The sequence below is a fragment of the Aptenodytes patagonicus genome, chromosome 4 (genome assembly GCF_965638725.1).
Source record: "Aptenodytes patagonicus chromosome 4, bAptPat1.pri.cur, whole genome shotgun sequence".
Taxonomy (NCBI): domain Eukaryota; kingdom Metazoa; phylum Chordata; class Aves; order Sphenisciformes; family Spheniscidae; genus Aptenodytes; species Aptenodytes patagonicus.
In genome coordinates this window covers 36,867,622-36,894,801 of record NC_134952.1, presented here as the reverse complement: position 1 = coordinate 36,894,801, position 27,180 = coordinate 36,867,622, and the positions used below count along the sequence as shown (strand labels likewise).

The window sequence follows — 27,180 nt, the reverse complement described above, 5'->3', positions numbered from 1 at the left end:
AAAGGCTCTCAAGCTGAAGCAGCAGCCCAGCGATCCTCACAACAGAGTGCAGCATCTTTAGAGTTACCATTTCCAGATTTTTCTGCAGAGAGTAATGCCAACAAGATCTGCAGAGGTAATTGGTAAATTTTCGATTATCTTGCAAATGGTGGTCCTATATAGGAGATTGGTAAATTTTTAAACATCTTTTAAAAATCATGGGGCTATAGGCATGAAAATATGGTAACTGTTGACCTCATCAATAAGTTCTACTTCTGCTTTTTTATGATTTTTATATTTAATAATCTGGCTTATAGTAACATTACTTAGGACCTTGCTATTTCACAATCATTCAATTCCAAAAATACATTTTTGAACTTTGTTTGCATTTAAAAATGCATAAATATTCACATGAAACAGTAAGACAGATCTGTATGGCAGGTGGATAGAGAAGTAAGCTTCTCCCTTCTTAGAAGACCAAACCAATCACTCAACATTTAAAGGACCAACATTAAATCAGATCTAAGGAATTTAGAGTGACTTAAGTTATTGACATTTCACCCGAACTTTCTGAAGAAAAGGGAAGAGGGTTCAAAACCACACTGTACTTATTTTAAAAAATACATCTTTTTCCTGCAATAAAGAAATTATGCTAACTAGTCTTGAAGTTTCCTGAAGTCATGAAATGGCTATCTGTGAAAAGCTGTCAAATTAATAAAGTTAATCAACTGAAAACACAATTGCTTTTTCATTCCTTGCAGCAGTTGCTGGTGCTGCTTACTAAACACAGCATACAAGAATCCAGAAGCCTAAAAAAAGGATTTTTTAAAATGTAAAAAGCTATTTTAATATCTCCACAAAGCCGTCACCTTACAATTGGTCCCAGGTGATGTAAATGCTTCATCTGAAGATCAGTAACATTTGAGGTAGTATGATGTTCTTTCCCACATTTAAGTAAAATGGGATCAGAGCACTTCCAATCAAAAAAAGAGCTAATTGTGAAAGTCCATGCATAAGCAAAGCATAGTATGTAGGAATCAATCCGCTTTTGAAAGGAAAGGTTTGACCAAGACAGATTGATATTCTGATTTCTTTTTCAAATACTTAAAAATGAACGGATCTACCTCTTGAGAAACTAACAGTTTTAGAGAATAAGTGATCTGTATTATTGCTGATGCATGTCTAGTTGTTTCCTCCTATTCTACACTCTTGCTGAAATTCTCTCCTTCCCTTCCTTCAGTGCTACAATCCTTTGCGTACTCAGTTTTCACCAATGCCTCTAACGCCACTCTGTCTTGCTTTCCTGACACCTTATCCTCATTTCTGAAAACTGATCTCAGATACTTTTTCTCCTCTTCACTTGCTCTAGGTACCATCAATGGCATGAGTTCAGCAGTTCCTAAATAAAATCCTAAAGTCCTTTCATCTCAAACCTATGGCTGTGAATATCTGTCTACTTTCTGGTATTTTGGCTATAATTTCATCCCATTCTGCCCTACCCCTTGAAAGCCTCCCTCTCTTATCAAAATCACTTTCTGAAGCATCACCTCTGTTTCTAAAGAATGGATGCTTCTTGTTTATAAGATTATTGCTAATGAACACTACGTGTATCTCTTGACAAGGTCAGAATTACCATCCAAAACCAATGTTTTGTAGAAAAGTGCTGTTTCATAGAAAAAATATTGTTAAAAAGAGAAGCAATGCTGGAAAATGTTTTTGCGCATAAGTTGCAAAATTGTTGAGAGCTCCTGTTTAGACTTTTGTTGGTTTTTTTTTCAAAATGACATGTTTGATTTTTAGGCTAGTCTAATTTTTTATTTAGAAATAAGTTATTTACAGTAAATTGTCTCAGAAGAGCAACACAAACTAAGTGTTTGAAAAAGTTATCTTAATCTGGTCTTTCCATTCACAGAAATTTGACACTGACATTCAGGTTTTGATTTACTTAGGAAGTCAGGAAGGCTTCCCGAAATTTCAAAACAACTCCTGTAAAGCAAGGTAACGATTTCCCATGGAACTCCACTTGGCTCTGTAGCTTTGCCCTGTGATTCACCTCAATTTAAATACTGATACAGCAACAGTACCTTGCCTTCAAGCATGTTTTAATGTGTAGCATTGGTTACCTTAAAGAAGCCACGAGGCAAACACCAGATTTAAGTGAAGATAAGTTTTGTATGTTTCTCTCACTCACTTCTGCTCTATACCTCTTATAATAATTTCTACCTCCTTGAAACCAGCTACTTCAAATTGTTTTTTATGTTCATACTTCATTTTTAAAGACCTTGTACACTGCTTCCACCTGTGGTATATATTTTTTTATATAGCACAGTAATCTAATTTGACTCATTAGTTGCTTGGGGAAGGGACATCTGCTTTCTATGCATTTTCTAACTGATTTGTGTCTGTCACACTGTTTTTCAGTGTAATTATTTTATTATTTCTCACTAAAGAGACACGTGTGCTCAATACTTTACAGAATAATGCAAAACTGGCTGTCTCAACACAACCAATACAATGAAAGACAGTACAACAGATAAATCATTCTTGCTAGAAATTTTTTTATAACATGGTAAGCCAATGCTAATACCACAAAACAGTGAGTATTTTGAAAATCAACACTGTCACTCTGAAGTAAAGAGGAAAAAAATTGGGGAATACATGCATTCTTAGTTTGCTTTGACAACTGCCATCAAATTTGATCCATTAGTCAGATTGTAAAAGTAAACAACACTGCTTTATAAAATTCTTGCTGTGGTGTGAAGCCTCAGTATTTTAAAACATTTATTCCATCTTATTAAAGACATTAGAGTATGCATCAGATAAAGAGAATGATACTTCCATCTTTTGCAATTGTTTAAAAACTTATTATGGTGGTAAAGAAGTATACTGTACAACCAAATATATATTGTCAAACTTCTGTATTATACACAAACATTTTGTGTACTAAATTGGACCACAGATCCATAAAAATATGAAAAGTGGGTAAAAACTGAGCAGAGGATAATGATTTGTTCCAAATTTACATAAACTATAAGTAAGTACGTATTTGAAAATGAATCCATCAGCAGCTATTAAAAATGACTGTCCAGATGCAAAACCTGCTGTAAGAAGCTCCTAAGCTACTGGTAATTGGAAGTTCAGGGGAAATACTGCTGAAAGGATCACTTCAACCCTGTCTTACACATACCTAAAACACTCACTCCTAGACAAAGTCACAGATACGGTATGTGATTAGATAGAATTGATACAAAGCACCAGCATTCTTCTTCTGCATACACTGATGCTTGTCTGGAGTTAAGTCCTAAACCTTCCTCGCAATGAAATGATAGAGAAGTTTGCATTTCCATTTCACCCTTCAGCATTCTAGGATGGAAGCAAGCTGTTCCACTTCAGCGATAGCAGATGATGAATTTGTTTTTACGCTTTTATTGGGGGTGGGGGAAGGGGTGACTGTGGGAGTCATATTAAGTTCTCAAGTCTTTCTCAGTGGTCTCCTCCTTTGCCTTTTCGTTTTAAACTTCTCTTGATCCTAGGTGAAATACAGCTGCAGGACAGATCCCCTTAATAGAGTAAAGAACTGATTCACATAGCTTCAGCAAAAAGATCATGCATATTGAATACACGTATTGCCCTTGAAAAGATGCAGCAGAGAATCTGAGAAACTTAGGGTTCTCTCCTTTGTAATAAGTAAATGAAGGCAACAACAGCCAAGACTACCTAGAACCTACGATAATGGGAAGATGGCATTCTCAAGAATGACCGCTTAATAAAATGCTTGCTAGTGATCAGGTCAGTGAACTTACTGTACATCCTGAGCTTTCAGAAAGTGAACCAGTCAGTCAATCAATTAAAAAAAAAGGGCACAAAATCAAGTTTTACATAAATTGTTTTAGTGAAAACAGTCTTTATGTAAACAAACCCTCCCCCTTCCTATTGCTAGCATTTATTTAGCACCAGTTCAAGGTGTTTGGATTTATTATTCATTCTCTCAGTAAGAAAGCCTGCAATTCTCAAACAAAAGTCACATTCAAGAACACTCCATTACTAGACACGGTAGTAGATGTGGTTACACCCTTTGTGGATGTCTAAGGAAAGCTATAAGCTTGATCTGTGCTCTAGTGCAGGACTGCTCCGTACTGTCTTCAGCAGAGTGACATCAGCATAAACAAAAAGTAGAACGGAAGATAAGACCTTACGAATATATCAGCAGTGAATTACTAACTAGGGCCATGCCATCCAAAAACACTGAATTTTTATGAAGTGCACAAACTCTGAACCAGCAAATGCTTCTGAATATTAAGTGGACCAGAACTGTTGGTTTCAAGAATGAGTATCTGCTCCCTTGTGCCCTTGGCACTCATATTTTATATTGAATATCCTATTGTCTCTCATGGCCTCAGGACTGGTTGGCAAATACAATTCATCCTTCCGCTCCATCCAGCATCTTTAGAGACTGGATGATTTGCTTCAGTTCAGTAGATTTTAGAAGTACTGATACCAGATGAAGCTATGACCTAGTTAATGAGCAAGAAAGACACGGTATGTACCTCAGTCATATCCTCCATCACAATCAAGTGGCTGTAGAAGACAGCTATTATGTATGCCATTTCTAGTGAATATCAGGCAAACCTCTTCTAAATACCTGCACTCGGACAAAAGCTGCCCATGATGCATAAAACCTCTTCATTTCCATAAGCATATAGAACTAAATGCTGCATGTTAGATTCCTCCAAGGAGAAACCTTGCACTTAGCGTAAGCATGCAGCACCAAGTCCTCTACTTTACTGCTAAAAAAGGAAACTGTGCTTAAACTTGATGGCCTCAGAAGTTTTGCACAATAGTAGTGTATCAGCTTCATTCAAATGGTACCCAATCAATGCTTAAATGAATTGACAGTAAAAAGTCAGTCATCAGAGGTAATAAATGCCTATTTGGATAATATTAGCAACAAGAAAGTCCTACCCCAAACTAAAATGAACCATTTTCTTTAACACTCCTATAAATTTCTCTGTTTGTCCTCTAGTCACAGCTCTCTTCTCTATCTTCTAGTCTTCAAAATAGTGAAGAATGTAAATACTTCCTGCTATTTCCTCAGCTATTATAAACCAGTGCAGTTCAACTGAGGTCAATGGTTCCCCTTTACTCTAGTTTAGGATCCAACCCTTTAATCATCGCACATCTATTAAAAATGTTTCAGACAAAAAACCCCTGTGTAAATAGACATTACATGCTACAGAATTTCTTTCACCACTTATGACACCAAACGTAATACAGGCCTTCTCATTTGTTAATTTAAGCTGTAAGAGACTATGGAAACACAAACTACTCCTACGCATTAATAAGTCACCTATGAGTACTCACTGAACTACATGGCTACACTTAATGTTCTTGGGTAAATCACAATTTGTAGTGGCCTGTCAACATTAATGGAGAATGATCTGTATTGTTGTACTACCTTATAGCAAATGCAAGGTGACAGAACAACTGTTATCGTACAAAAGTTCTACCTTTCTGCATATAGAAAGCAGATAGAGGATGTACATGCGGTATTTTGAATGCTGCTGTATGAGGACTTGCTTATAGAAGCACCATGAACAGCAAGCTGTTCACTGGCTCTAAAATAATTTCTGGGTTATGTCATTTCAGATACTTCACAATTTTTGTTTGTGATAAATACACTTATAACAAGGGACCAGTATTTGTCTTAAATTCGCATACACAGAGCACGCTCAGTGATATAATACAAGTTCTGTATTCATTTTTATGCAAAAGTCTCCAAAGTATCACCTTATGAAATTCAAGTGACCTGTGTCAAAAATGCTGCAACTATCAGGCACTACTAGAAAGCAATTGTCTCCTTTTTTCCCCATGCATCAACTACGTTTTTAGGATAGTTTACAAGAGCAAAATATGTTGTACATATCAATGATAATAAAATCCATGCAGATTTCTTATGCTGGTTTAATCTTTTCCCATTACAGAAGTACTATTTCCATACCACCAAGTACATCTAATGGCTTCCCGACGTCACAATATGAACACAGCCTGATTCAGAGGCAAACATTTTTGTTTGTGCTATCTCAAAACAAGAAAACCTATCACTCCTTTTTCCCCACTAAATATATAATTCCACAACTAAGGATTTATATTCTAAAAGAGCAAATGATGCCGTTTTTAACTGAATGCAGTGAGCACAGTTGTAGAAGTAGGTACTTGAAACAGATGAGCAAGGATCCTGCATTGCTGTGCTCTGTCAACTTCTGTGCTCTGAAAACCTAGGCACAGCAGCTTATTTTAAGAACTTCACCTGAACTTTTATACATACAAATTCACTCTTTTTAAGAGCTAACCATTATCAGCACATACATAAATCTGAACTAGGTCTTGAGGACTTTACTGGTAAAGACATTATTTTACTGAAGTAACCAAGATTGATCTTGTCGCCTGTTACATAAGCATCACCACATATGCAAGTAAAAAGCCCCCCTTTTTTTTTCCCAAGCCTTGTTCCAAGACATGGGGAGGACGAAGAGCCCCCCCCCCCCCCCCCGATCTCAATCTCTTATCTGTGAGAATTTTTGTACTATATATGAGCTGATAAGCTATTTAAGAAAGTTGCTATGTCAAAAAGCCTCACAACATCTACCAAGCCAGCGGACTCTAAGAAACTTGAGATTTAGAGAGTCACAGAAAAGCAGTCCTACCTTTGCCAAAACAATACTTTTGAAATTTTTCTTATAAAAAGTTACGCACCACAGGACTGGGAGTTTGTAATTCTTCCCCACAGTGGCGAGAAGTTTATCAGACCATTTGCTTCTTTCTCCAAGAATGCTAGGCTAGGTGAATATAAACCTAAATTATAGTGAACTGCCACACTCCAACGCCTCTCGGCTAACTATGTTGAGCAATTATTTCATTTCACACAGTTTTGCATGCATGACTCATAGACGAAGAGGATGGGCATTAACACCGGTAAGTCGCGCTGTTTTCAGTCACTACTGTTTGGCTGCTGTAGAATGTTTTGCAAGCTGCTGGCCCACACAGAGCAGATTTCCTTGAAGTATGACAGCAGGAAACAAATCTGGGTGTAGCTGGACAGGCAGTCATTGTTTTGAGCTTCCACTGGATGCAGAGGTAGCAAGTCGTTCAGAGGTCAGAGCCGTCACAGAGTCCTGCTAGCTGAGCAGTGTTACTCTATTGCGTGTTTGATTCATCTTTGCAGCTCTTGTAGCTGTTTCCAGGCAGACAGACATGGGAAGTGTTTAATACCAAAGGTGGCAGGCAGTGGTTTTATAAGACTCGTTTGCTCTGCGTTGCTTTTGATGAGACTTTTTAAAAGGCGTTTGAGAGGAGCCTGGAAAATTCTTCCCAGGGGAAAAAAGTGGTAATTTTGAGACATGAACTAACTCACAGTAGCCACGAGGGACAATGTGGAGCACATGCTAATGAACCTTTCACTGTATTAATTTAGACTGCTAAGGCTTCCTTTAAACAAGTCATCTACAAAGGATCTCAGAGTAAATTAGCCACATGGTTTTAGGTACTGGACTGTACCTCAGGGTACCTGGACCCATTTCTCAACGTCAGAATGAAGAATCAATATGAACTCTGGCAAAGTGTCATTCTGTTAAATATACGGAAAAAAAACATTCTGCAAGGGAGCAAGAAAAAATGCTTGCCAGAAATTTTGTATTTAACTTTTTGGATTTTTATGTGCTTTTGGCGCAAAAAGGCAGGTTACCAGTCTTATAAGTTTGGCTCTATTCAAAAATAAACATTCCTTGAAACTAAGTGCAGCTGGTTTTTTATGGGTCATTAGGCACCTTGGCAATAGAGCCAAACAAATTCAAGTTCATGGAGGTCACCAGACTTAGGAAGTGGCTGTTACAGCAGAGGGACCCCCAAATGCTGGAGGAATAGGCTGATGGGAACCTCATGAAATTCAGCAAACACAAAGTCCTGCATGAGGGATGGAATAACTCCAAGCAGCACGTACAGCCTGGGGAGCAGCTCTGCAGAATAGGATCCGGGAACCATGGTGGACATCAAGCTGAATGTAAGTTGGCTGTATGCCTTTAGAGCAATGAGGGCTACCTGCATGTGAGCTACACTAGCAAAAGCATCACCAGCAGGTCAAGGGAAGTGGTCATTTCCCTCATATCATGTCCTGGTGAGGCCACACATGCAGTACTCCATCTAATTTTGACCACCCCAGTACTAGATGGATATTGAAAAACTGGAGTGAGTCCAGTAAAGCCTGGACTAACAGGCTCAGGTCATGGAGCACAACACATGCAGAAAGGCTGAGGGAGCTGTGGCTGTTCAGCCTGAAAAAGAGAAAGCCCGGGGATCTAACTGCTGTCTTCAACCACTTAAAGAAGAGCTAGAGAGAACACAAAAGCCAGATTTCTTCCTGAAAAGGCCAGTGAAAGGACAAGGTGTGACAGACATGTTGCCACACAGGGGATTATGAATCTTGTGCTTGGAAAAGTGAGCTTCATAAGAGTAGTCAAGCAACAGAATGGGCCCAGCCATGCAGTCTCCATCCTTAGGGATAGTCAAAGCTGAGCCACAGTCTTGTGCAACCTGATCTAACTTCAAGATTAGCCATGCTTTATGCAGGAGATTGGAGTACATGATCTCCAGAGGTACCACATGACCTAATTTATTCTATGACTGATGTTATTCTCTTCATGGTTCTAGTGAAATATGCTACTACTGTTGAGTGTTTCACCTTTTATTTATTTTAAGACATGGAGTCCAAACAGAATTTAATCTTACTAAATACACAGAAGAAAGCCCATTAAAGTACAATAGTGAAATATTTTTACTATTGTTCTTACCTCAATTTTAGATGCATGATTATAAGAATATCAGCAAGTACCCCCGCTTTAAGTGCATAGGTCAGTTTCAATTATACTTCAGCTCTCTTCGCAGAGGAAAACCTTTTGAAAAAATTTTGATTTCACCAGCCATTAAGTGAACTTAACTGACATCTTCTGAGTAGTCTTTTGAAATCATGGGGTTTGGGGAGATCAGTAATGAGACATACTAGTAAAAGCTGCAGGTTGGGCCTGCAGCCACATTTTAACTCTTCCGTGCATTCTATCTTTGTGCTTTGGAAATACAGGTGAGCTCAGCTCTGAACTCAGGAAGTTCCAGAGCTTCAGGTTTGAACAGGATTACTCCACGCATCGAGGGAAACACTGCAGTGTTAAAAACAAGGGTGGCTCTTTTGCTTTGTATTTAAAAAAAAAAAAAAAAAAAAAAAAAAAAGACTGCAGGAGAGGAGGAAGTGGCATAAAATGACCTTGACGATCTCACCAAGAAAATGGCAGTCAGAAATAAACAAGCTTGGGAAGAAGAATGGGTTTAGCCATTCCCTAGAGTGCGTGCCTAACAACTGCATTGTGTATCATCAGTAGAGTGAGAGTGAATGTTGCAGAGATAAGGGAGAATTCCATTTTCTCAAGTTAAGCTTTAGAATATAACTTCCAAGTTTCATCTACAAGAAACCGTACTGGGATCTGTTTATAGTGTGTTGACAAAATTTTAATATGCACAAGCTCATTTTTGGCATGAGCTTAAGTCTACTGTAGGTAAGATGGTGATTATTTTTTTTAGAGCTGTTTTTGCATTAGCCAACAAAAGTTCCTACAGAGATGTCCATGAAAAATCATGAAGCAAAAGAATTAAAACCCATGATTACAGACTATCTTTCTGATAAATGATTACTGTCCTCTGCCACCATATACAAACCCTACCTGGACCAATCTGAGCATTACTGAAGTTTTAGTATTCCAGCCTTTCTGACAAAGGCCATACAGACGTATCCAGCCAGAGTAAATTCAGAAAGATTCCAGTTCTCCCCTGTAAAGGTACATAAATACATTGGCCATGCTTACACATTAGCAAATAGCTTTTGAGGCTCATGTTCAACAGCTATAGCTAATTTATTTCCTGCCCAAGCTACTACAGCTTGTAAACAGCTCACAGTGCAAGTAGTAACACAAGAAAGGCAAATGGCCGGGGGGATATAACAACCGTCCTAGCTAGCTTTTCACTCTACATTTTCACTAGGCATTTGTGATGAAAGGAGCTTGGTTGATTTTTGACAGTGACTGTTTTCTCAACTTATTAATATAAGTAGCAACCCCCCCCCAAAAAAAACCAAACCACCCAGAAATTGGTAGCTGAAAACAGATGCAAGGCTTGAGTCAAGGCAAAACATGACTAAAACACAGGCCTGAAGTTGTTTTCTTCATTTCAGTAAACACATCTAAAGCACTTATTAATTATGAAGCTAATTTTGTCCAGCTTTTAAAAAAGACCATTAAGCCTGTTTTCCATGGGGGGGGGGATCACGTTTTTTCAATCTGCTAAAACAAAGCTTCAATTAAGATTAATGGAAGACTAAACACATCACAGGTTATCACATACATTTGAAAGCAGCAAAGACAGAAATAGGTAGTCTAACTATTTTTCCTTTTTCTCAGTAGAAGTGTCAAATGCTTTAACTCACAGTTCCTCTACCCACCAGGATCAGTTTGCTCATTGATGTCTGACCTAATTTGTTTTTTTTCATGGGACCATATTTCATTTGCTACCATATGTTCAGCCTTTGCATTTGCATTCTTCTCTTGTGACTAAGGTCATCTCTTTCCTAAGAGAGAGAAAAATTAACATCCAAAGGCCATCCCAAATATTCTTGACATCACTATTTTTACATCTATACCCAGCTATCTAAAAATTGATGGAAGAGCCAACTATTGCAAGGAACTACATTCGAAGAGGTAAAAATGATACATACCTATATTAATTTGCTTCTTATGACTTAAGGGTTACTCAAGTACCTTCCTAGGATTTTCAAAAGCTCATGAACATTGACATGAATGGCAGCTAGAAGGATAAGCACCTTTTGAATAGCCCATTGTGTGGCTATCTGCATCTTTAGCTAATTACGTTATGTTGAAATAGTAGTCCCTGTGCATTTGTAGCATTTCAGAATAAGCCTTTGTGAAACCTCAAATATACCACAGGAGACTATCAGTCATTCTCCAAAGTTTTATTCTGTTCTTGGGCTGTCTTCTGAATTGGTCTCCCTAACAAGCACAAAATCATACTTGACACATGTGCACTGATATATGTGCAGGGCTGTGCATGTGGCAGGAAACATCAGCTGTCAGCCATTCCCTGTGCAAGGACCAGGACCTCCAAAGTCCAGAGACTGTCTTCCTGATTCCCCAATCCTAGCCCAAGGGGAACAGTACTATGACTGTACCTTGCCATTTCTGTACTGGCCAAAGATGGGAGAACCATGTATCTTTGCTAGGTCCCACTTGCAACAACTGAGATCCCATGCAACACCACATCACATGTATTTTGTTTTTCTCTCCAGTCCTTGCTAAGGCCTTGAGAAGCAAGTTTAGTTTCCATCCTACAATTCTGCTGAATATACTTTGAGATCCACTGTTGTTCCTCAATCCGGAGGTGCTTTCCCCACCAAAAAAAAAAAAGCTACTATTTCAGTAAGCACGCTACACACTCAGCAGAAAGGTAATGTAAAGAGCCAAAGCATATTTCACACTATTTTTTCCAACTTCTCTCTTCTTCCTGGTATTATCATGTGTTGCCATTACCATCTCACAATCATGTAAGGCTTGTAACAGAATATTCTCACCTGAGCACACTATCTTTCTCTCATTCCCTTCATAACTAGGCTACAGGTAAGTACATCTCTTCCTTCATTATGCTGACAGCGAATAATAGATTATTTCAACATAGTCAAAATTCTCATAAGCAGCCTGTACCTGCTACACTGAGCCCCTCTGACTTTCCTGAAATTCACTATACTTCTTTTAGGTCCTAGCTAAATTTCATGGTAAAAGTACCCCAGTAATTACTCCTTTGGTTGCTCTCCAATTCTGACTGAAAATGTGCAAACTCCTCTTTAGCTATTTATCCAGTTTTCGTAACTCACACTGATGTTACCAGTCACAGTGACGACAACATTTTAATTCATTTAACAGCCTCTTTCACAGTAACGGATGTTTTGTCTGTGCTGTTGTTTTTTTTTTTTTAATCAGAGCATGCTTTTCCCACTTAACACACAAACCAGCCATGTTTTCTGATCAGCTCCTGTTGAGGGGCATACCAGAGTGGACAGTGTTCTCACCCTGTCATGTTTTCACACAGCTGAGCCCAATAGGTGCTGGTGGAGAATTAAGATTCCCGGAAATCTCATCTTAAGAAAAAATAATGTTTGGGACCTCCTAGTACTGGTAACATACACCTAGGTACTGGAGTTATTAACTAGCCAGATGTAGGTCTGTCATATTGCAATGCAAAATATGAAATAATTCGTCAGTATATACCAAACATTCAATTCTACCAGGATCATGGGATCATAAAACGTGTCATAAAACTATAAGCAAAGCACCTCTATGTTGAATTTTTCACAATTCCACAGTCACTGCCAGCATGATTAGTACTACTACCCAGGAAAGAAAACCTTTTTTCTATTTTCAGTCTTTTTAGATCTAGATCTCAGCACCTAATTAAAAACAAGAAAAATTTTAGGCAGGCTTTTTAGAAAGGCCTTGTGCTATGCAATTATCTTTTTAATGGAAAATTTTCAGCAGGGATCCCATGTCCTTGGACTAGTCCTGTGAGTACTACAAATGCCTACTAATACCATGCGTGTCTAATTAGATGACTGTGGGTCCTATTCAGAAACATCCCCAGCCTGCATATGTGCAAATCGCTTTTTGTATGTAAACAATTGTTTCATGAGATTCATTAAACCCTTTCATTAAAATCTTTTCATCCTGCATGTAGTAAGAGGAAATGTTCAGATCATACTCGAGAAAGGTGTATCAGAAAGTCCCAGTCCCACAATTTTAAAAGTACACAAAAGAAAAAGCAGGGGAGCATGTTTTGAATTTTTACTTTCTCATGAAAGAAGAAACTAAGTCAATGCAGAGGAAGGCCACAAGACATCAGAAGCAAGATTAGTAGCCATGCTAAGATATGTATGCTTATTACTTTATAATTTGCTTTCCTTCCCAGAGTAAATACTGAATCACAGAAAAGGTATTAAATTCCAAGTGCTACAGAAACTCTACAGCATCACCTGACTCAACTAATGGAATAATTTACAACTATTGTAGCAATTTCCCCACTTCTTTGTTTCATGGCATACAATCACTTCACCAGACATTTTCCGTAAGCAAGCATCAGCCAAGCGATGCAATGCTTTCTGACACGCCAGCCAAAGAGGGGTGAGCCGAAGGGAAAGGCAGCAAGACACTGCTCCTGCCTTGTCTACAGCATGCATGGCTCAGGCAGCACAGTACCTAGGCAGATTATCTCCTTTCAAAGGTATGGCAGCCTCAGCTGATCTTAGCGCTCTGACTATAGTCATCGTCACTGAAATTTCACCCTCCCCTAATAGGATAGGTAGGCAAAGAGGGTACTTGAGAGCTGGATAATAGAAAAGCCTGACGCAAGTTTCCTCTGCTGTCTTAAGATGGATGAGGCCGTTACACATCTTATAAGCTGTATCTGAAGGATACAAAAGTCCCCAAATAAACTTTGATTTCCACAGGTTCTCAAATGAGGACACTGTAGCTTCAAGGCTTTGTACTAATACTATGTCATGCTGCTATGTTACATTATGATGCCACAACATTACAGTAACACCACAGTACTGAGGCTTCATCCGTTCTGAAACAACAGCAGCAGAGTACTGTCTCAGGCTTTGCGCACCCTCCGTTAGGCATCTTGTGGTCCCCACTGCGGCTGCCAATTGTTCCGGCACAATATGTGGAATTTGCACACAGAATAAGAAGGCCAAGGGTGAGCTTTGCTCCCAAAGTGGTAAATAGAATCAGCAGCCCAAGAACTGCCTACTTATCAATTTTAGCCCGATTAAAAAAGCTTAGAGTGGAATAAAAATAATTGTTCCATATGACAACAGTTTGCTAACATGAGGCAACCTGCAAGAAGTTGAGACATTAAGAAAATCAAGGTGAAGAAAAACTGCCTTCAGATAATTTTTTTTTTCCTATTAACAACTGTGTTGATGTATTCCCTGTTACAGACATTGCTATGGTGTATTTAGTAGACACGGATGCTGTGCATACTGTGGAAGAATTCAGTTTTCGGATTCAAATATCTGAAGTTGCAATACTGGCTAATACCAGACCTGTAGCAGGTTTCCACTCTTAGCTTTCTCATTAAAAATATTAGGGCTCTGATTCAAAATCCTTAATATATGCTCATAAAATCTGTGGTCTTCTGTGAGATATAAGCACATGCTTTTCTGTATAAGGATGGGATTATTCCTAAGCTAAAAGTAAGCATGCACTGTAGAAATCTGCTAGATTTAGGTCTAAGGAAAAAACCTCCTGTTAAACAGATTTCCAGCACTGATGTTGCATATTAGAAAGCAGACATTTTCTTCTTGCACATGGTTAACTGAGCACAGTTGGCTTATCTTAAAAGCAGCCTAAACAATTTTTTGGCTACTGTAGGAACTGGAAAGGCACCTTTAACTCTGCAGTTTTGCAATGGAGCAAGTTCAGGGATATTTTTATACTTTCTGCTTTGCCAAGCATTTTATACACACTATTTCTTTTCTTTAATTCATTCCAAAAATGTCCGCTCCAAATATTTTTTCCATATCTAGCCACAAGATGTTGTTTCTTTTCTAAGAATAAACAGTATTTCAGTTTACAAAAATGTCAGTCAAACTCCTTGATGTGAACATATCTTTATATAGTAAAAGCATCCAAAACCTTCTTATCTGGTATGCAGTTACAAAGGGGCAGCCCTATTAGGTGGGAATCTATAAAGCAGATTTCCCTACATACCTGATTGGTCATACTTTACAGAAATTCCTAGTAGAAGCCACAAAATTATTTTTCCGTTGCTTCTTTTCTCTTTCTTCCTGTTTGCATTAAATGAGAACTCATTTATATCTTTGACCCCTAATATACAGAATACGGTTGCTTATGAAAAAGAATCCTGTTGATACCATATTAAATTTGCATTTCCAGCTGGAATCAGAGGATTCAGCCATCAGAATATTAAAAGTTGTAGCATCACATGAGGTGGGGGGAAGGAGCTTGCAAATTAGCTGTCAAGTTGAATAAAAAGAATAATAATTTAAGAAGCTGGCAGTTAGTTACCATTTGATACGTCATTACTGATCATGCCTTATGGTAAAGATTAAATTATGTTAATATTGAAAAACTGTTTGCATCTATTGCAAAATAGAAGCAATTAAAAAACCTAAACCAAGCCTAATGCACCTCTGAATTCAGAAAGGTGCGACAGTCTTCCTCTCAGAGTAATAAAAATGTTGTGCATTAAAAATAGTAATTTATTTTAATGCTATTAAACATTTGGCACATGGCACAGCTTAATAAATGGTTTCTAAACCCAGACATTTTGCCTATTGTGGGCTATTTATGTGTTTATAGCTATTCTCTGCTGACAAACAACTACAAGTAGTTTTAGAAATGAAGCATTTAACATACACAAGAAAATAAAGGAAAATTATATCAAAGACTATGTAGACTCTTTTATTAGTGTATTTTTGCCCAAAGGCTTTCAAACACAAACCCCTTTGCTATGGGTTTGCATGGTTCTGCCTGACTTGTGTCTTTATCAAGTACATTAAAGGTTGTATTTATGGTAATAGGAAAAGAAGAGAGCAGATGCAGATGAGGGTGCCTGGCTCATTTGAAGAGCTGACAAAAAAATCATTTTCTTCAGACCCTCCCCCCACCTTATTTCACACACAAAGTATCTGCAATACCAAGAAACTCACAACATCAATGACAAGATGACAAAACCTCAGGGCTGAACAGGGATGGCTTGCTAAGATTTAATATTCTCTGCCTTTGATAAACTCCAAACGTCAGATTTTGTTGATACATTCACTTTTATGCAGCTTCTTAATTTGTCCTTCCTATCTTACATGTAGCAATTTCTCATTATACATTTAAATGCCATGCTGTATAGACACTTAACTGTATGTTGACTGCTATTTCAAATTAAAAAAAAATTAGCAGTATACATTTAATGAGATGAGCAAGCATCCTGATGGCTGCAAGGATCCCCCCCCCCCCCGGCCTTTACCCTCTGCAATGGGTTAAGTAACAACACTTATAAAATATAGATGATGGAAAACTCAAGCCCTTGAGAGAACAAGATGATGGCATCATGTGCAGCATATAGTATTTGTGGGAACAAAGCACATAAACACAGCTCATTCTGTATATTAGTATTTTTGTATCACATACAAGTATTTCACTAGCTGCTCAAAGAAGAGAAATCAAAACGAAAAGGGTTATTCATTTTAAAAAAGGAAAACATACTTATCTATAAAGTTAAGAATTGGACAATTTCTTGTGCATCAGCTTTTAAAACTATGGGGGGGTGGCTTGAACTTTTATATATCTTCTTTTGGTACTGCTATCTATAACTGATCAATGTCATGAATATCAGATACGCTTGAGAGAGAAACCAAGGGGAACAAATACACAGACCACTGAAAAACTCTTGCTGAATAAAATCAAATTCAGAACACAACAGCCAACAAGAGTAAACAGACAAATATTTCACTAAAATTTTACTAATAGTAACAGAGATACAGTGCTGTCTGTTAATGAGACAGAGCACGCACAAGTAAATTCTCTTTAACAAGAGATGTATGTGCACCTGCTATCCAATTTCTTGCAGAATTCCTAGGGAGGCCAAGCATGTGAGTACAGAAACAACAGTACTGGGATACAACCTTTAAACTGGGATTCCAAGTCACCTGAAGAACCCAGACATGTAATAATTGTACTGCTGAGTTTAGTGTATCCAGCTTTCTAAGTGTATGTTTGTAACATGCAATTGCCATGGCATAGAAACCTCAAGCTGGTGTGACTTCAAACTCCCAGGTTTCTAATGCGTACTACAGCACAAAAGATAATTTAATCCAAGAGTAGCATAGCTCCAACATTTTACCCAAGCATATCTTACTAGCTCAGGTATGGTGCCATGTTTACATGTTGACTGTTCTAGAACTAGCACAATTCCGCACTGCTTGTTCAGGTATCTGAATCTTCATTGCACATACACTTTTCTTCCATAGACCCTTATGAAATTTCAGAAATTTCAAGCTCACTGTCCCATCTAGGTTCCCTATAGAATACAGCAGAGGCTGGATTTCTATACTGAAGTAAATTATGGCAGCAGTGACTTGGACCCTGGCTCTATAACATTTTGGAAGCAGTTTGGCCTATGTCATACAGGGAAGAGTGTCTCTGTACCCTAAACAGTCAGAGCAGCCTAAGAGGAAAAAGCATGCAAATGCGTCATAGCTAAATTGTAGAGCTCCTTTTTATCTTTATTTATATTTTTCTTTAAGGCTAAAAATGCACATGTTCAATGTCTAGCCAAATTCTTTACTAAGATTGTAGAATCAAAGGCAAAACTATGAGTTTGGACAAGTGTTTTTAAAACAAACAAAATCCACAGCTCACCCATCTTCTTGCACCGCATGACTTTTTAAAGCCAGGGAAAACTATGCATCTCCCTGCATACAGCAGAAACACCAAAATGTGTGGGAATGTGAACAAACATGGATGCTTCCATGGATTCATAACAGTGAGATTTCATCTTAGGGTTTTGAATTTGGACTCCTTAAAAAGTATAAATGAAACTAGTTTGTGTTTAACAACTATATGCAATATTCAGTGTCGTTAACTATATTGAGATTCAACAAGGCCAAGTGCCAGGTCCTGCACTTCGGCCACAACAACCCCATGCAGCGCTACAGGCTTGGGGAAGAGTGGCTGGAAAGCTGCCTGGCGGAAAAGGACCTGGGGGTGCTGGTCGACAGCCGGCTGACCATGAGCCGGCAGTGTTCGCAAGCGGCCAAGAAGGCCAATGGCATCCTGGCCTGTATCAGAAATAGTGTGGCCAGCAGGAGCAGGGAAGTGATCGTGCCCCTGTACTCGGCCCTGGTGAGGCCGCACCTCGAATACTGTGTTCAGTTTTGGGCCCCTCACTACAAGAAGGACGTTGAGGTGCTGGAGCGTGTCCAGAGAAGGGCAACAGAGCTGGTGAAGGGGCTAGAGCACAAGTCTTATGAGGAGCGGCTGAGGGAACTGGGGTTGTTTAGCCTGGAGAAAAGGAGGCTGAGGGGAGACCTCATCGCTCTCTACAACTCCCTGAAAGGAGGTTGTAGCCAGGTGGGTGTCGGTCTCTTCTCCACTGGGAGAACAAGCAATAGGACGAGAGGAAATGGCCTCAGGTTGCAGCAGGGGAGGTTTGGATTGGATATTAGGAAAAATTTCTTCACTGAAAGGGTTGTCAAGCATTGGAACAGGCTGCCCAGGGAAGTGGTTGAGTCCCCATCCCTGGAGGTATTTAAAAGACGTGTAGATGTGGTGCTTAGGGACATAGTTTCGTGGTGGACTTGGCAGTGCTAGATTAACGGTTGGACTTGATGATCTTAAAGGTCCTTTCCAACCTAATGATTCTATGATTCTATATGACTACAGCATCTACATGCATCCTGTAATTCTAAGTATATAAAACATTTATAAACATTTTCCGAGGGAAACATGCATATAAGCAGTGTAATAAATCTATACACAGCATACCAACATCAGACTTGCCTGAAAGATCAGGACCATGGTCATGATTTAGCTATTATGATGTACGTGGTATTTTTATTCAGAAGACAAAGACACATGTAGCATAGCATCGGAGAAAAGAAACTAAAACTCTCCAGCCGCCTTAGGGAAATCTCTGGATATAATTATGAACTCTAATTGAGGTTTTAACACTTTTACATCACAGAATGAGTTAACATGTCATATATCTTCCAGACCAGGGATAACACACAATCACTGACACTTGATGGCTCCCACTCAGGTGAGAGCAATCAAATCTCATGGGATGGTTAAACTCAGCATTAACCTCTCTTCTGCCTCTAAACTGCTGAGAGAGAAAAGTGATGAAAAAAATGTCAAAGTAATAGTGAACTGGTGAAGAGAGTAACTGAGAATGGCTGCTTTTTTAGAAAAAAGATCTCAGAAAGAGGAGAATCAGTAAAAAGTTTGCTAAAGAGTGAATGACATCACACATTGGAAAAGCCAGATTGTTATAAAAGGGGGATACCAGACATCAAGCCTTATCTAAGACAAAAAGAAGACTGAGGAAAGAGCTGATGAAGAGGCCCGTAGAGATTTTGGACAGATTTGTATATTCTTGGGCTAGTTCTGCACCCTATTGAGACCAGGAAACATTTAAGAGCATATTTAACTTCACATAATGGGATATAAGTGCAGTAGTATAGTAAGAGCCCTGGTAGAGCTCTGCTGCTGTAGCACTCTCTGGGAAAGTAACAGAAGTCTACACAAGCTCAACAGTTATCCCTAATGGCTCCTCAAATGCATCCAGTTGGGCAGAAGAGTTGAAACCAATGTCTGCCAAGAAAAAGCACAGACCTAAAGCTTCCACCCAGAAGGCAGTGAGGAGTAGCACACTTAAAACAGCAGCAAAACCCACAGACATTACCTATTACTGTAACAAACTCCAAGATCTCAACTAACAGCACAGCTAAGGTCAAAATACACATTCAATTCTGAAATGGAGACAAGAAACACATGGAGAAAGATTTCACCTCTGGATTTTTTTTTTGACTGATGTACTAGTTTGAAAAGGAGATTAAGAATCAAAATCATTGACACAAGCTGAAGGGAGGCATGTAAATAGAGGCAAGTGTTTAAAAAAGTCTATTGTCTTTACCTTCTTGACCTATATAACTTTTGAGTGCTAAGAGTTTAAAGTTAATTCAGCTATAAACCATACTGTGGCGTCAAGAATTTTGTTTAAAATGACATATTTCCATCACAATTAATGTATTACCCTGTCATTCCTGCAACAGAGGCATACTTAAAAAGATCAATATATTCTATTCCAAAACTATCCATATGATTTGCAAAAGTATCTCAGAACTGAACTTGTAAAAAGACCGTTTCAAACAGTTTTAAAGTTTTACAATGAGTCAGCATTTTTCACAAGAAAAACAGAAATAAAAAGTTAATGCACTACTCCAGAGTTATTCCCATTGTTTATTGTAAATTATGAACAAAACTACGACAGATATAGGCCTCAATTTTTAACATCAAAGTTGCTCTTTTCCCCAAAATTTGAAGCAGCCTCCTTTGAGATGACCAGGAAGTTATCCCACAAAGGTAAAAGGCATTTCAACCGAACTGTATCTTGCCAGAATCAAGTTTTACTAGAATATCTAGCATATGATTGAGTCTATTCCATTAATCACTTCAAAGGACTGTCCGATCATCTCAATTTATACATAACTTGCCAACAAAGGGTATTTTGTACAGTAGCAAATGGAATTGTACTGTTTACTTGGACATTTTAAAAATAGTAAGTCACTTTACTCTTCAGCTTTTATTTCTCTTTGTGTTTGGGAACATAATGTCTCTGTGACTATATAGGATTACAAACCATAGTCATTTCCTATCGACTAGTTCATCGTGCAGCTCAAAGCATGTCAAGGTCATATTTTTACGCCAAGCCATAGCTATAGCCCCGAAGGTAGCATGCAGTGCTTCATTAGCCACATTGAGTTGTACAGAATATTACCAATACCTAGTTGAAGAATCTGCTTTAAATCAATGCAGTATCTGAGATACTCTTTCTGGAATACACAAGAACTCAGAAAAAATAATTTAAAACATTATGGTTTGACCACCATATTTTGTCCAAGAATTTCTTTCATAACCAAAACACATACCCTTCCTGGGTTGTTATAGTTGGGTATGCTTTCGGGACAGCCTTGACCCAGCTCATAGATGAGTACACCCTGGTACATACAACAATGTGCCCTCACTGTTTTTCAGATGATTGTATGTTGAAGTAAGTGATAAAATTTGCATACACACAAAGAAAAGTCACATGTAAATTCCGTACTTGGGTAAACATGAGGACCAGCATGCCAGAAATTATGTATGCAATTAGTATCACATACATGAAATGGTGTGTATAATTATAGGCCATCTTTGAAAATGCATCCCGTGTCTTGACAAATATTCTGTATGCTTCTATGATCCCTATCTACTCACCAGGACCTCAAGTGCTGGTCTCTGCAGAACACTAAGCATGAGTGTCTTTATATTCACTGGTCCAGCTGTCATGAGTTTTGCCTTCCAGCTATCATTCTCAGATGCTCATCAGACACGCTTATTCCAATTTAGTCTACAGAGTGTGAGTAGTTCAGCTGCTGTCCTCAGTGTGGAGTTTTTAAGCAGCAGCTGTTGGGCAGGGATGATATTAAGTCTGTATTTCTAAATGAAAAGACATTCCTGCAGAAAAAATTGACAAGTCTTCTTTCAGTTCTACAGAGGTCTTAGTTCTCACATTTTTCTGGTCCTAAGGCTGCTGTGTCAGAAACTTTAACACAGACTCTTCCCACATAGAAGATAGAAAAGTATGTTCACAAATGTGGAGAAGACAATTCCTCTTAATTTTACATAGGCATATAGTATTTGCTTGACAGACTGTGCGGTTCCAGTATGGTTTTTTTGTTTTTTTGGTTTTTTTTAAATGGTGAAAGAAAACATTACTATTATCTACTAAAGGGCACTTTCACCGTAACAACAATCTCAGTGTTATTTACGTGTACATAATTCTACTTAAAAGTTCTTTTTTGATAGTATTTTGTATTTTTTTTTTCTCCTTGGTAAAAATTGTATATCTTTAACTTAAATTCTCTTTAAAGGTCAATACAGTAATGCATCCTGTAAGTCAGCTTTAAAAGTAAGTGTATAAGGTCTGTAACTAAGCTTCCCTCAGAACTACTGTCCTGAACAGCGATCTTCTTGCTGATCACAGCAATCTGAAGTTTGCTATAAAGAGAACAAGTTTCAGTTGAAAGGTTAATTAGAAATGAACTGTTCCCAAAACCACTGAGAGAACTGGAGGCTTCATAACCAAGTGTTGATAAGAAGGAATTAGGAAATCAATAACAAACATACTCGACAAAGAAAGTCTCTTATGAGAGTCACTTTGGTAAACATGAAAGGGAAGGGAATCTGGCTGTACATAGCATTAAGCAACCAGCAGCTCCAAAAGGAGTAGCTTCCACATGCACACAAGAAATTCTCAGATTTGAGGCGTCTCCTAATAGGTCCTTCATCCCAAAACTGAAGATGGTAGACAAGCCACAGGAAACCTCACATTTCTATGCCTGTCTTGCCAGGTCCAGAGTAGCCCAGTAAATAAAATTCTTGCCATTACTTGTAAAAAGCAACAGGCTTTGCACTGACCTATTTTGACTGAACTTAAAACATTGACAGACTAACAATATGGGCTGCATAAAAAGAAGCGTGGCCAGCAGCTTGAGGGGTGTGGTTCTGCCCTTCTACTCTGCTCTCATGAGACCCCACCTGGAGTACTGCATCCAGCTCTGGAGCCCTCAGCACAGGAAAGACATGGACCTGTTGGAGCGGGTCCAGAGGAGGGCCACAACAATGATCAGAGGGATAGAACACCTCTCATGAGGACAGGCTGAGAGAGCTGGGGTTGTTTAGCCTGGAGAAGAGAAGGCTCCGGAGAGACCTGATGGCAGCCTTTCAGTTCTTAAAGGGGGCTTATTAAGAAAGAAGGGGGCAGACTTTTTAGTAGGGTCTGTTGCAATAGGACAAGGGGGTATTGGTTTTAAACTAAAACAGGGTAGATTCACATGAGATATGAAGAAGAAATTTTTTATGCTGAGGGTGGTGAAACACTGGCACAGGTTGCCCAGAGAGGTTGTAGATGCCCCATCCCTGGAAACATTCAAGGTCAGGTTGGATGGGGCTTTGAGCAACCTGATCTAGTGGAAGGTGTCCCTGCTCATTGCAGGGGGGTTGGACTAGATGACATTTAAAGGTCATCTAGATGACCTTCCAACCCAAACCATTCTATGATTCTATGAATGAATTCCTGTTTCTGCACCTTTTGGTCATAAATCTTGACTATGACACCAGGAACCATGAAATATTTGCCTAGGCTTGGAAGAGGTGGCAAGCTTCTGAGTAACTGCTATTTTGTATTACCCAAATGCTATCCCTAGATATAATGAAAATTTCCACACACAAATCTCTACCCCTACTACCGGCACTCATGCAGCTTCTGCATTTTCTTAGTTTGTCTCCTCGACAAACTCCCAAACCCTGTTTTGAGTGGCATCACTACTAAGTTACAAAGCAGGTATCTGCTGTATCTCAGGTAGAGTTTGCCAAGTAGAATAATATTTGTATAAAACTTAATAAAAACATTCCCATTCTGTGACAAAACACTTCTTGGAAATATCTTTCCCTCAAGAGCCACAAAAAATTTCCCACACCCATTTTTTCTTTAGCAATTACCTTATTTGACCTGGTTTCGTTCTGAGGAGGTCTTAATGTCACTAGCCTAGTACACTAGGAGAAAGTTAATGCAATTAACTGGAAAGCACTCAGGAATCAGACACAACAGGATGAAAAGCACTACACAAAAACTTGGGTTGGGGTTTCTTGAGCACCTGGAATACCTAGTTAACATAAAGAATCCTCAGTGACTTAACACTGCCAAGCACTTTTATTCTGGCTTGCTTCCAATCACCTTGTGCTAATATTATGCCTATCCTTGTGCTAAATTAGTTACCAGACTGCATGCGTTTGGGGAATCTGAACGCAAACAGCTAGGCTGGTGTCACAGACCAGACAAAGCATTTACCCAGTGAGAAAACATCTAAGGGTTTGTATGCATTGGTCCATCCAAAGATAGCACTTACATTACAGTGCCCTTATTAAACTTGAAAAACTGCAGTATCTTCTCACTCTTTACTTAAATGCTGAACAGGGCTGCTGTTGGGATCACAAGCACTGATCAGTGTGGGTTGTTTTCAAACATAGGTGTTACCCAGAGAAGATCTTAACAGCTAGCACTTCAGTGTCTTTCATGTGTGGATCCTCTAGTTTTTGAACTCATCACTACTAGCAGGGATGAAACTACCCCATTACCTTTTTAATGATGACTAAGATACTGAAACTGAAATGCCATCAACATGCTGCACTCACAGCCATCAGGCCACTCTCAAACAGCTTCCTCCTTCCACTGTTCCTCAACAATTTTTGAGGGACAGAAACAACTGCTTTCTATAGCTTCAGTAGTATACTAAGCACCATTAGAAAAATATAGCCAGAAAATAGCTGTCCTAATTCCAACCCTTCCATTTACATTTAAAGCTTTGAAGGGGGTGCCACAGGCTACAATGCTTAATTTTATCTTCATTAGTTTGCAAAGATAATTTCTTTGGGGTTTGGAGACTAAGCACAGAAACCAATTCCCCTTGAGCAGTGCTTCTTGATTTTTGGAAAAGGTCAGCCCTAATTTTGAAATTTCTTTTTAAAAAGAAGTCAGATTGCCCTATGATCACTGCTTACTGTTACGAGTCTAGAGATACTATTCTAGAACTAAGACTCGACACAAAAAACTGACTGCAATTCTTCCTTCTGAAATCTTGTAACATAGGTAAAGATTTGACATCCATCTAGAGAATGTTATACAGCTGATGAGTATGTCCAGACCACTGCTGGCTGAAGCATTTCCTCCATTCAGCTTATCCGTACCATTTTGTTCCTCTACACTTGATTTTATCTATTTGTCTCTACTAAAGATGCAACAAAGCAATGTAGCTTGAAAATGAGACAATTCTGAACTAGAGTGATAGTTCCAGCCCTCAGTAAGTAGAGAACAACAGAGTTTGTTGTAAACATTTAAGGTCACATCTTGAAGTTATAGAACAAAGTTTTATTCTCAAGAGTGACTGATTTCTAGTACATCAACAAGCAACATATCTTAACAATAAGGGACAGAATTTAGCCAATAGGCTATAATACAAAAAGCCTAGGCTATAATTCATATTTCGTTTTCTTACCTGGGTTCTTAGATGCTTCTTGTTTGGTTCATTATCAGAGACTACTATACTTGGACACTAAAAATGCAGCACACAAGCTCTTCATGGGTAAACCCGTTTCTCATCATCTCACCGATTTCCCCATACTTGCATTTACTACAGGTGAAAAATGATACTTAAGAATGTATGAGGAGATACAATACTCTCAGGCACCTTAATCTATCAATTTAACAAGGTAGTTTTCAAAATAAATTTTGATTCAGATATCTAAGAATGATGGAAAAATGATATACTATGTAAATAAACCCCCTACTCTAGATGAAAAACAATCCACAAGGAAAAAATCTCCGTGCAGATTTATTCAGTCATGCATGCCTCATATGTTACTACTACAGCACATTACCCACAAACAATTTCTCCATTACTGAATACACTCAATTCATCTACCAGTGCTTAATAAATATTTGATCCTAATTAAACCTAATGATTTTCTCTGCTTCTGAGATGCTGCTGCAGATCAACAAGAGACTTTTTTATCACAACACTTGACTTAAAAGCAAAATTCTGAGAATCTGGTGTGATTTCTGTTTAAAGATAAGCGAACATGGAAAAAATGTGTTTTCTCTATCAAGAGATTCTAAAAGGGGAAAATTAGTTAGCAAACTGTGTTGCTTTCCAGAAGACTGCATTAGATACGTCCCTGTTATCAAAAAACTGTAACTGATAACCAAAAGCTGTTCAGCACCCTTGGGCCACTTGGAATGAAATCTAAGTATTCATACATAGAATAATTTCTCAACATATTCTATTCTTGGTTACACATTTACAACTGAAGAGATACCTTGTTACTTTCAGCTGTTTTGCCAGGTTATTTTTTTAATTAAGGAAGAAATTTTGGAGTTTGCATGGTTATTTTAGCACTCACTTGCAATTTTCAGTGTTCTGTTTAATCAGGAAATTAGGGAGTTTTTCTTTTTAAAGACTTCTACCATTGCATAAATAAGATTTTTGAATTTTCTTTAAAAACAGAACATTCCATAACATTTTTTTTTAAATTAAAAGCTTTGTTCTAGCTTTGTGAAAATTCATCTGTTTCCCTTAGGAGTAGGAAGGTTACCATTAGGACTAGAAAGTTCATTCAACCAAGCCAGGCACACAGGATTTAGGGTAGCCAGCACTGCTTGGTGGAGGTGGCAGTGGGGAAAGACATTCCAAGGCCTGAAGCTCTCTCTTCTATCAAAAGAATTGTTAACGTACTGCTTTAAACACTTGCCAGGGACGGCTCTCGCACCCTGAAGTCAAATATATTGCAACAAGTATTCTGTCATGTATTAAGCTAATTTCACAGCTGTTCCTTTGCTGTTATTTTACACCTCACACTCAGGTTCAGAACCTTTCATTTTGAATGATTACTGATGCCTTCCCCACTTAAAAGTATTCATAATTTTTCAAATTGTGGAATGTATTCATCTGTACACAGTTTATTTCCTAGCTATCAAAAAAAGAATTGGCATCTTAATTGGCACTGGTTGGTAGCCCCAGCACAGAAGGGATTTGCAAGCTTGCCTAAAGGGTTTCCCCTGAGACACACTCCATAGTGGTGTCATGCCAGGGGAGAAGCATCGTATGCTTCCATGACTTCTAGTGCTGCCTGAGAGAACTTTTATTTTGGGCACTCAATCCTGTACCCTTCCAAGTGGGTACATTTTGCACATTTTCCTCCAGCCAACCAAGGAAGAAAATCAGAGGCAAACATTCCTCCCTCAAGCTGAGCCCATAGATGAAAATTAGAACCTAAATCACTTACATAAAGTGGCAAGAATAGGTGCTTAAAACTAGTTTAAACTAAACAGTCTAGATTGTTTCATCAGACACCTGCAGGAGTTCTAATTTATTTTAATGCATGCATCTAGCAATTCCAGAAACAGTACATTTCAGCAGTATCGCCAATATCAGCTATTTAGGCAAAGGCAGTTAAAAACTTAAAAATAAAAATTTAAAAAGAAATTAAAATGAAATACTGTATCTCCTGTACCTGAAGCTAACCTAACTTCTGATTAGGGGACAACTGGAATATCTACACAAAGCTGAAACTCTCAAGTAATACCAGAGGATACAGAAGCGAGACTTTGTGGGACAGAATTAGACACTTGTGCACGAAATGACAAAAGATGGCAACACAGACTAAGGGCTAGAATCATTGCACTTATTTAAACTTTAATCAT

At 38.5% G+C, this 27,180-nt stretch overlaps 1 protein-coding gene across 26 annotated transcripts in view; it reads right to left on the bottom strand.

The window, feature by feature from the left end:
- Nucleotides 1–27,180, bottom strand: part of SORBS2 (sorbin and SH3 domain containing 2) — a 263,818-nt gene that overhangs the window by 103,803 nt on the left and 132,835 nt on the right. Inside the window, exon 1 of one of the 26 annotated variants that reach the window (XM_076336374.1) lies at nt 6,733–6,741. The exons of the other annotated variants lie outside the window; for them this stretch is intronic. The gene's annotated coding sequence lies outside the window, so the exon portion shown is untranslated. Of the gene's footprint in view, nt 1–6,732; nt 6,742–27,180 lie in introns of those variants that run through there. 26 annotated transcript variants of the gene reach the window in all.